The sequence below is a fragment of the Sus scrofa genome, chromosome 16, assembly GCF_054392235.1.
Source record: "Sus scrofa isolate SSC_HxYL_T2T_F1_AM1 chromosome 16, Sscrofa_HxYL_maternal_Yorkshire_Landrace_v2.0, whole genome shotgun sequence".
Classification (NCBI taxonomy): domain Eukaryota; kingdom Metazoa; phylum Chordata; class Mammalia; order Artiodactyla; family Suidae; genus Sus; species Sus scrofa.
The window spans coordinates 12439339-12447202 of record NC_139398.1 but is presented as its reverse complement, the minus strand read 5'-3'; the positions used below and the strand labels follow the sequence as shown (position 1 = coordinate 12447202).

Below are 7864 nucleotides of genomic sequence, written 5' to 3'. Positions count from 1 at the left end.
TGCAGGAAAATCATAAGCCTGTATAAGGGCCAGAGCAGCCCAGCCTCAGGGCACAATAAGGAGGCCAGGGCTCCTGTCTGCCTCTCTCACTCTGTCTGGAATGACCCTGAGATAACCTAAGCAGTAGCTACAGAGGCAAGACGAAAGCCTAGAGCTTCACAAAGGTCCAGGTCCCTGAGGTTGGCCTAGTTTCAGTGATGAGGAAAAGGAGGAGGCTCAGCTGGAGGATTCGAGAGAAGCGGGGAGGCTCTGACCCACGGCAAGACTCCCTCCCACTGCCAGGCAAATGGGTGACATCAGTTCTCCTGCCCCCTCATTCCCTCCAGCCTCCCAGCCAGGGTGTCTTCTCCTCTTTAAAGGGCCCCAAATGTTAAGTTTAACAGTCAGGAAGGCAAAGTGGACAAGAGAAGGGGGAGGGCGTGATAGGCATCGCCCCAGCCTCGTATTCTCCTGAGGTGTCACTCTTCACTCTCATAAGGCCACTTCTAGCTCTGAGCAGCCTTTGCCCCTTTGCCGATTAAATGCCTGACCAGTTCTGGCCGGTTCTGGTAGGAGAGAAATTGGTGAGGAGGAAAGAGAAGCTGTGCAGGAGGGCAGGGCTGCTTGGGCCCTTTGTTCACACACAGAGGCTCATAGGCACGTGCGCACGTGCACACACACACACACACACACACGTACAACTACAGCTTCCGGTTGCGTGATGGCAGAGGTGGCCCCAGTAGGACCATCCATACAGATGATGTGTTGGTGAAGCCCTGGACCAAGTTCTGGGACAGTGACTATTTGCCCAACACTTGTAACCTTCCTTGTGGGACTTGACTCACTGAGATTTGACAGCTGCTGGCAGTGGAGAGCTATAACTGTGTAAAAGCAGCACTTGGGGATGGAAAGAGGTCAGAGGGCTTGTCAATTTCTGTGACCAATACTCCCTGGAGGCCAATTGCCAGCTCTGCCATGACGTCACAGAAAGTGTGGACAGAAAGAGACATTTACGATCAGCCGTGGTGAGCTTCATGGCCTCTCAGGTACCCAGGAATCACAAGTCATATGAATGCAGGACTGGCGTCCCAGTTAAAAGACCAGGCTACCCAACCCCAACAAGACATAGAACTGAAACACCAGCCCAGCTGCTGGCTAAAGTGTATTTGTTTAACTGACACAATTTACTCAATGAAACTAAAACCATGGAGAAAGCTTAGGGGGAAAAAATTTCCTTTTGACCTGTGCCAAAAATATGGTTAACATAGGTGGGATTTTTTTTCCTTCCAGAAACTGGCAGAATAAATATTACTGGATAAGCTCAGGGAGACATTTCAGTTGATCTCGGATTAAAATAACTTCAAACAGCTTTCTATCATACCAAGTCAGGAAAGAACTTAGTAGAAATGCAGCCCAATCTCACCGAGGTCAGGTGGAAGGGTTCTCTGCCTTAGATGTGTAGGATGGCTCTGCATGAAGGGTCAGGATCCTCTGAGCCCTCGGGAGTGACCGACCAAGGTAGGCAGAAGCAAACCCTCCCAGCCCCCCCATCCCACCCCTACCCCATCCTAAGAAAACCTAAGTCCCTCTGCCAGTGACAGCCCTGTCCCACTGTTGCGCAAAATCCTCAGCCAGCAACGTTTTTTTTCATTCGTCTGCTTTTGCCCAATTGTTTGCATCTCACATTTTTATTAGGTTTTTCGAATGTAAACCTGTGATGACTCCCAATGCAAACAGAGAAAGCTTCTGTTACAGTCCATTTGAAAAACCGCTCACTGGAATAGGGGAAGAGAAAACACATTTTTGTATTTATCCAAAAGCAATGGAGCCTCAAACAATAAGTTAAGATTATAATATTCTTGAGGGAGGCAAAATCCTCAATTCCAACATAAACTATACAATTGGTTATCTCTATACTATTAAGAAAGTGTCCCAGCCAAACGAACTAAATCTACTCCAGCTAGCCAAGATCCTTTACAGAACAGCAATCTGAGCAAAGGCACAGAAGAGATTAAAAATATAGAACACCTCCCCCAGACGGTAACCCCAAGCAGAAAGCTATAAACCTATTAGAAGTGTGCTTTTAACATCTCATCCTGCAAGAGTTTATTAATGAAGCTGTTAGACTATCAGAGCCTCGATTTATGAGGTACAGGCTTCAGGACTCCGAAAGGTGAAAGTCCAGCTGCAGTTCCACTGTGGGAACGTGGAGGAGTCAGGACCAATCCCAAGACTAAGGTAATTAGGTGAGGAGGGTGTGGGGTTGCCACTTTATCAAAGGGGGCTGGAAAACGGGAAATGATGCAGCCTCTGGTTGCTCAGAAGGTTGAGGCGTGAGAGTCCCAGGATCCTTGAGTTGATTTTTTCTTCCGCCATTTTGGAGCTGTGCAGTTCTTGGCAAGCTACTTAACCTCTCTGTCTCAGCTATCTTCATTTGAAAAGTAGGAGTAGTAATCACCGCATGTAAATAGGCATCACTGTTGAAAACATACAATGAGATAGATCAGGCACGCGGTGAAGGCCGTTATGTCTGCATTTCATTGATCCTGTGATGCACGCTTTCCCCATTTTGACCTTTCTTCAGTGCACGTGGCAGTCTACAGCATCCTAGCATTGTGTCAAATTTTAATGGCACGTCTTACAACTGAGTCTTGGTTTGATGAGATACAGTGTTGTAATTATCAGTACTATTATTACCAAAAAGATCGGACCGTAAAGTAGTAATGAGACTGCTTTTGCGATGTGGACAATAAGCAGCCTTATTATTTTACAACATTGTGGCACAGATTCCCCAACCAAAAGGCTCTCCTGTGTAGTGGCTACAATGGATGAATGTTGCCTTCTAGCAGTAAGTGGCTTTCTGTGGGTCTGTCTTAGTTTAAGCAGCTCCAGACCCGAAAACCTCGATTTCTATTTAAAAAATTAATTAGGAAGTAATACTTTAAAATAGAGACCTTCATAAAAATATCCCCCCCTTTTTTGCTTGTTTTTAGGGCAGCACCTGCAGCATGTGGAAGTTTCCAGGCTAGGAGCTGAATTATTGGAGCTACAGCTTCCAGCCTCCTGCACCACAGCCACAGCAACTTGCGATCCAAGCCACATCTATGACTACAGCTCATGGCAACACCAGAGCCTTAATCCACTGAGTGAGGCCGGGGGTCGAACCCACATCCTCGTGGATATCAGTCGGGTTCGTGAGCACTGAGTCGCAACAGGATCTTCCAAAAGTATCCATTTAGAGTGATGTTTCTCAAGTTTCTTTTTTTTCTCCATCATCGTCCCCCACACCCGAGTATTTTTATACATTTGTCCTAATCACTACCCAGTGAATTTTAATATTAATGACACTGTATATCTACTTCTGTATTACATAAATACCTATGCTTTGTACATAAAAAGCATAAATGATGTAAAATTGTATGATTTTTTTTTTGCTCCCTCGACTGCGGTACCCTTTGAGGGTACATGCTCTAGAGACAGATCTTAGAGGGCATTTAAAATACTGCATAACGGAAAAATTTTATTTGTGCTCCGTTTTTCTATGACACAATAGTTCTGGAAAGGAGGAAACCCAAATAGCCTATTTGATAAAAAGCCCACAGTTGGTGTCCTTTCCATGTTCATTACAGGCCAGTGTCTCTCTAGTTGGTTTTTAGACCCTGCTACCCGAGCAACACAGCTAGGGAGTTGGGACACAGATGGGCCAGCTTTGACTTTGTAATTGAAGAAAACTTGCCTCAAAGTTAAGTAGATATGTAGATTATTATTATCATTTTTAGTCTTTTTAGGTCTATATCCGCGGCATATGGATATTCCCAGGCTAGGGGTCGAATCGGTGCTATAGCTGCTGGCCTACACCACAGCTCACAGCAACACCAGTTCCTTAACTCACTGAGTGAGGCCAGGGATTGAAACTGCGTCCTCATAGATGCTAGTCAGATTCGTTCCACTGAACCATGATGGGAACACCAATATGTAGATATTTTTAATATGCGTGTTTATCCTGTGACAAGCGGTATGGATGGTAAGTAGTTCAAACAATAGCTATTGAAACTATTTCTACAATAGCTCCCTGATATCTTTCTCTTATCTCACAAGGGGCCACCTTGCAAGGCAGGGCTCCAAAGAAGTGGTGGACCCCGGGCCTGCAGCAAGGGGAGCCCTGATGCCCCAGCCCATCCTCAGGCCACATGGCCAACAATCTGGAAGCAGCAGGGAAAGCCCACAAGGTAGCCTGGTCCCCATCAGTGGCTACTCAGGAGCAGGCTGGGAGGTCACCCTGAGGACTGCTGCAGCCCAGAGGATTTCAGAGTAACTCAGAGGCTGGGCTCAGAGCAGCCCCCAACCCCAAACGCCCAGGAGACATGCAGGTTTGTAGGCTCGTGCCTGAAATAGCGTTTAAAGAGGCCAGGGCCTTACCCCACTTCACAAGCTTGGTTGCCTAAAATGCTAATTTAAAAAACAAAAAAAAAAGGGAATTCTCCTGTGGTGCAGCGAGGTAAGGACCCCATGTTGCCACTAGAGTGGCTTGGGTTGCTGTAATGGCATCGGTTCCATCTCTGGTCTTGGAATTTCCACATGCCAAGGGTGTGGCCATAACAAAACAAAACAAACAAAAAAATAAAAAATCAGCCTGAGAGAATTTTCACTTAGTTATACCTCCAAGAAGGAGGTCTGAGAATTCAGTGTGGCCATAAGCTCTGTCTTGCTGAGCCTCAGGGAAAAAATGGGGCTTGGTAAGAGCCTTGTCTCCTTCCCTGGGTTTGAGGGGCTCTGCCTGCCTTGGAAGGACACTGTTTATTCCGATATGGATACCCACCCCACGCCAGCTGCCTCGTCTGGGCCTTGCTGATGTAAGCAGGGCCAGGGCTAGCCTCTTAGCTCCTCTTTCCTTGTGCAATGGGCTGCCAGGGTCCCCGACCTATACCTCGCTCAGCCAAGCTCAAGGTCCTCAGGGATGAGAACTGTGGAGGTCACAGAAAAATGCACACTCATTATTCCTGAATAGTGGGTCCCCAGCCTGCTACCCATGACCCTGATTTTCTGTCTAACCATAAATAAATGATAGCCACTCTTTTCCTGTTTTGATGAGTGGAGAGGCTCTAGGAGGAGGATGGCTGAAAGGTGGATGGGGGCAATGCAGAGAGGGTGGAAGGGCCGAGAAACAGGAAACAGAGACCCTCTTGCTGGCCTCCGATTTCTCCCGGGCTCTGCTTCCACTGACTCCCACAAAACAGAGGTAGTTTCAGCGAGGTCACATCATTTTCAAAGTCCAGAATCATGCCCAGCTGAGCAAAAACATTGGCAAGAACCACTTGCAGTTTTAAGTCAATTGATTGCATATTTAATAGTTTTAGCTCCACCATTGGGTAAATTCAAACATCACTATGCAGAGGAGTTCCCTGATGGCTAAGTGGGTTAAAGACCCAGTGTCGTCACGGCTGTGGCTTGGGTCACTGCTATGGCTCAGGTCGCTGACTTGGAAACTTCCACATGGTGTGGGCACAACCAAAAACAAAGGAAAAAAAATCACTTTGCAGAACCTAACCTGAGAAATGAAAAGGGACGAGACTGGTGAGCTGGTACTGACAACAAGGTGTGTCAAAAGAATGGAGGTCTCCTAAGAAAGCATAAATTAGAAGCTGGAAAGTTTAGCACTGGAGGAACCTAGGAAAATGAGGCACACATGTGCACACACACAGACACCTTCATTACACTGTTTTGCTTCTATCATTGCAGGTGTCACAAATCTGGACACACTTCATGGATTTACTTGTCACCCATAGACCCACCATTTGAACGTCCCTGAAGAGCAGGAACCTTGTCTGTTCTAGTTCAACTCCAGGGTCCACAGGCTCTAGAACAACTCCTGGAATCAGAATCCATCACTGTTTGTAAGGCAGGGAGGGAGAGAGGGACAGGCAGCAAGGCACTTGTCCCCCATAGGCAAGCATCCGTCATAGACAAGTATCCCCCATGGATGGCGGAATCAACCGGGCTGGACAGGCCCACACCATCTGCTGATGTCAGTCTCCTCCACCATTGTCAGGCCAAGTACGAAACCACAGATTTGGGACAATGACCATCTCTTGAATTCTAAGGTTACCACAAGTGTGGCTGTAAAAAGAAAAAAAAAATAATTTAAAAAAAATTCAAAGGGAAAATTTGGACACAAACACACACAGGGGGAAGACAACGTGAGGAGACACAGGGGGAAGACAGTCATCTACAAGCCAAAAAGAAAGGCCTGGACCAGATTCTCCATTGAAGACTCAGAAGGAACCAGGCCTGCAGGTGTCCTGATTTTATACTTCTGGCTTTCAGAGCTGAGACAATAAATGTATGTTTCTTTAAGTCTCCAAGTCAATGGTACTTTGTTACAGCAGCACAAGCAAACTAAAGCAAATCTCTAGTCACCAAATGTGCGTGGCCCCTTATTGGGGGGTAGAGATGGTCATGACCAAGCTGTCATCTGAAAGACTCCTGGGCACTACCACCAGAGACTGACATAACTAGGTCAGGATAGGACCCCACACCTGCATTTACAAAACATCCTCAAGGAGTTCCCATTATGGCTCAGTGGTAAGGAACCTGATTAGCATTCATGAAGACGTGGGTTTGATCCCTGGCCTCACTCAGTGGGTTAAGGATCCAGTGCTGCTGTGAGCTGTGGTGTAGGTTGCAGATGTGGCTCTGATCCCTAATGTTGCTGTGGCTGTGGTGTAGGCCTGCAGCTGAAGCTCCGATTCAACCTCTAGCCTGGGAACTTCCATATGCCATGGGTATGGCCCTAAAGAGCTTAAAAAAAAAAAAAAAAAAAAAAAAAAACCCAAGGTACACCAAGGGATGGTTGGTTTAAAGCCACTGGATGGACAGGCTTCAAAGTGTTCATCACCTCTGTTTGCTATCCACGTGAAGCAAATATGAGAAGGAAGGCGTGTGCACACATGTGTGTCTGTATGTGTATCCACGTGTCTGTGTCTGGGTTGTTCTAAGCATAGGCCCATATTGAGAAAGTATCTTCATTTCAAGATTCTGCAGATGAAAATGAGAGAAGAAAAATGAAGACTATATTGATTTGCCTTTTCCAGAACTAGCTTCCATCTCGGTCCAAGCAGCCCTGGCAATAGGCCTTCCTCTCACTGCCCTCGCAGCTCTGGCTGATGGCCATGGGCCTCCCTGGATGCAGCTGGCCACCCAAGCAGCTGCTGGGGCCCAGGTGCAGCAGGGTGAGCAGATCTGGCCAAGGCAACACTGGGGCAGCTGAGGCTTTTCAGCACCAGCTGCTCAGGGCCCCTCTGCTCAACCGAGGGTGCTGGGAGCTGCCGGAGCATGAGGGTTGATCCACAGAGTGAATAGAGAGCAAAGCGTGGAGTTTTGCAAAATCCAAACCTATATTTGTGATATACCATGGCTTCTTTTTTTTTTTTTTTTTTTTTTGTCTTTTTGCTATTTCTTGGGCCGCTCCCGCGGCATATGGAGATTCCCAGGCTAGGGGTCTAATCGGAGTTGTAGCCACCAGCCTACTCCAGAGCCACAGCAACGCGGGATCCGAGCCGCGTCTGCAATCTACACCACAGCTCACGGCAACGCTGGATCGTTAACCCACTGAGCAAGCGCAGGGACCGAACCCGCAACCTCATGGTTCCTAGTTGGGTTCGCTAACCACTGTGCCACGACGGGAACTCCCATGGCTTCGTTTTCAAAGGAAGAAATGGAAGCTCAATACAAAGTGGACATCTTCTGGTGTTTGGCTTTATATAAATATTAGCCAATTCATTTCTGTGAGACCCTTTTCCCACATGAGCTGTGTATAAAAATAGATGAAAGCCCAGTCCAAGAGCATAATGTAACCCAGAGAGGACAGGTAGGCCTTGTGCATGTT

The 7864-nt window shown here is 47.2% G+C and overlaps 1 long non-coding RNA gene across 1 annotated transcript; it reads right to left on the bottom strand.

Moving 5' to 3' along the window:
* Positions 1 to 1648: 1648 nt before the first annotated feature.
* Positions 1649 to 6096, bottom strand: LOC100523337 (uncharacterized). Its single transcript, XR_001300877.3, has 2 exons — positions 5772 to 6096; positions 1649 to 2456 (listed from the first exon to the last, which is right to left on the bottom strand). It is a non-coding gene; the product is annotated as an uncharacterized LOC100523337 (long non-coding RNA).
* Between the last annotated feature and the right edge of the window lie 1768 nt (positions 6097 to 7864).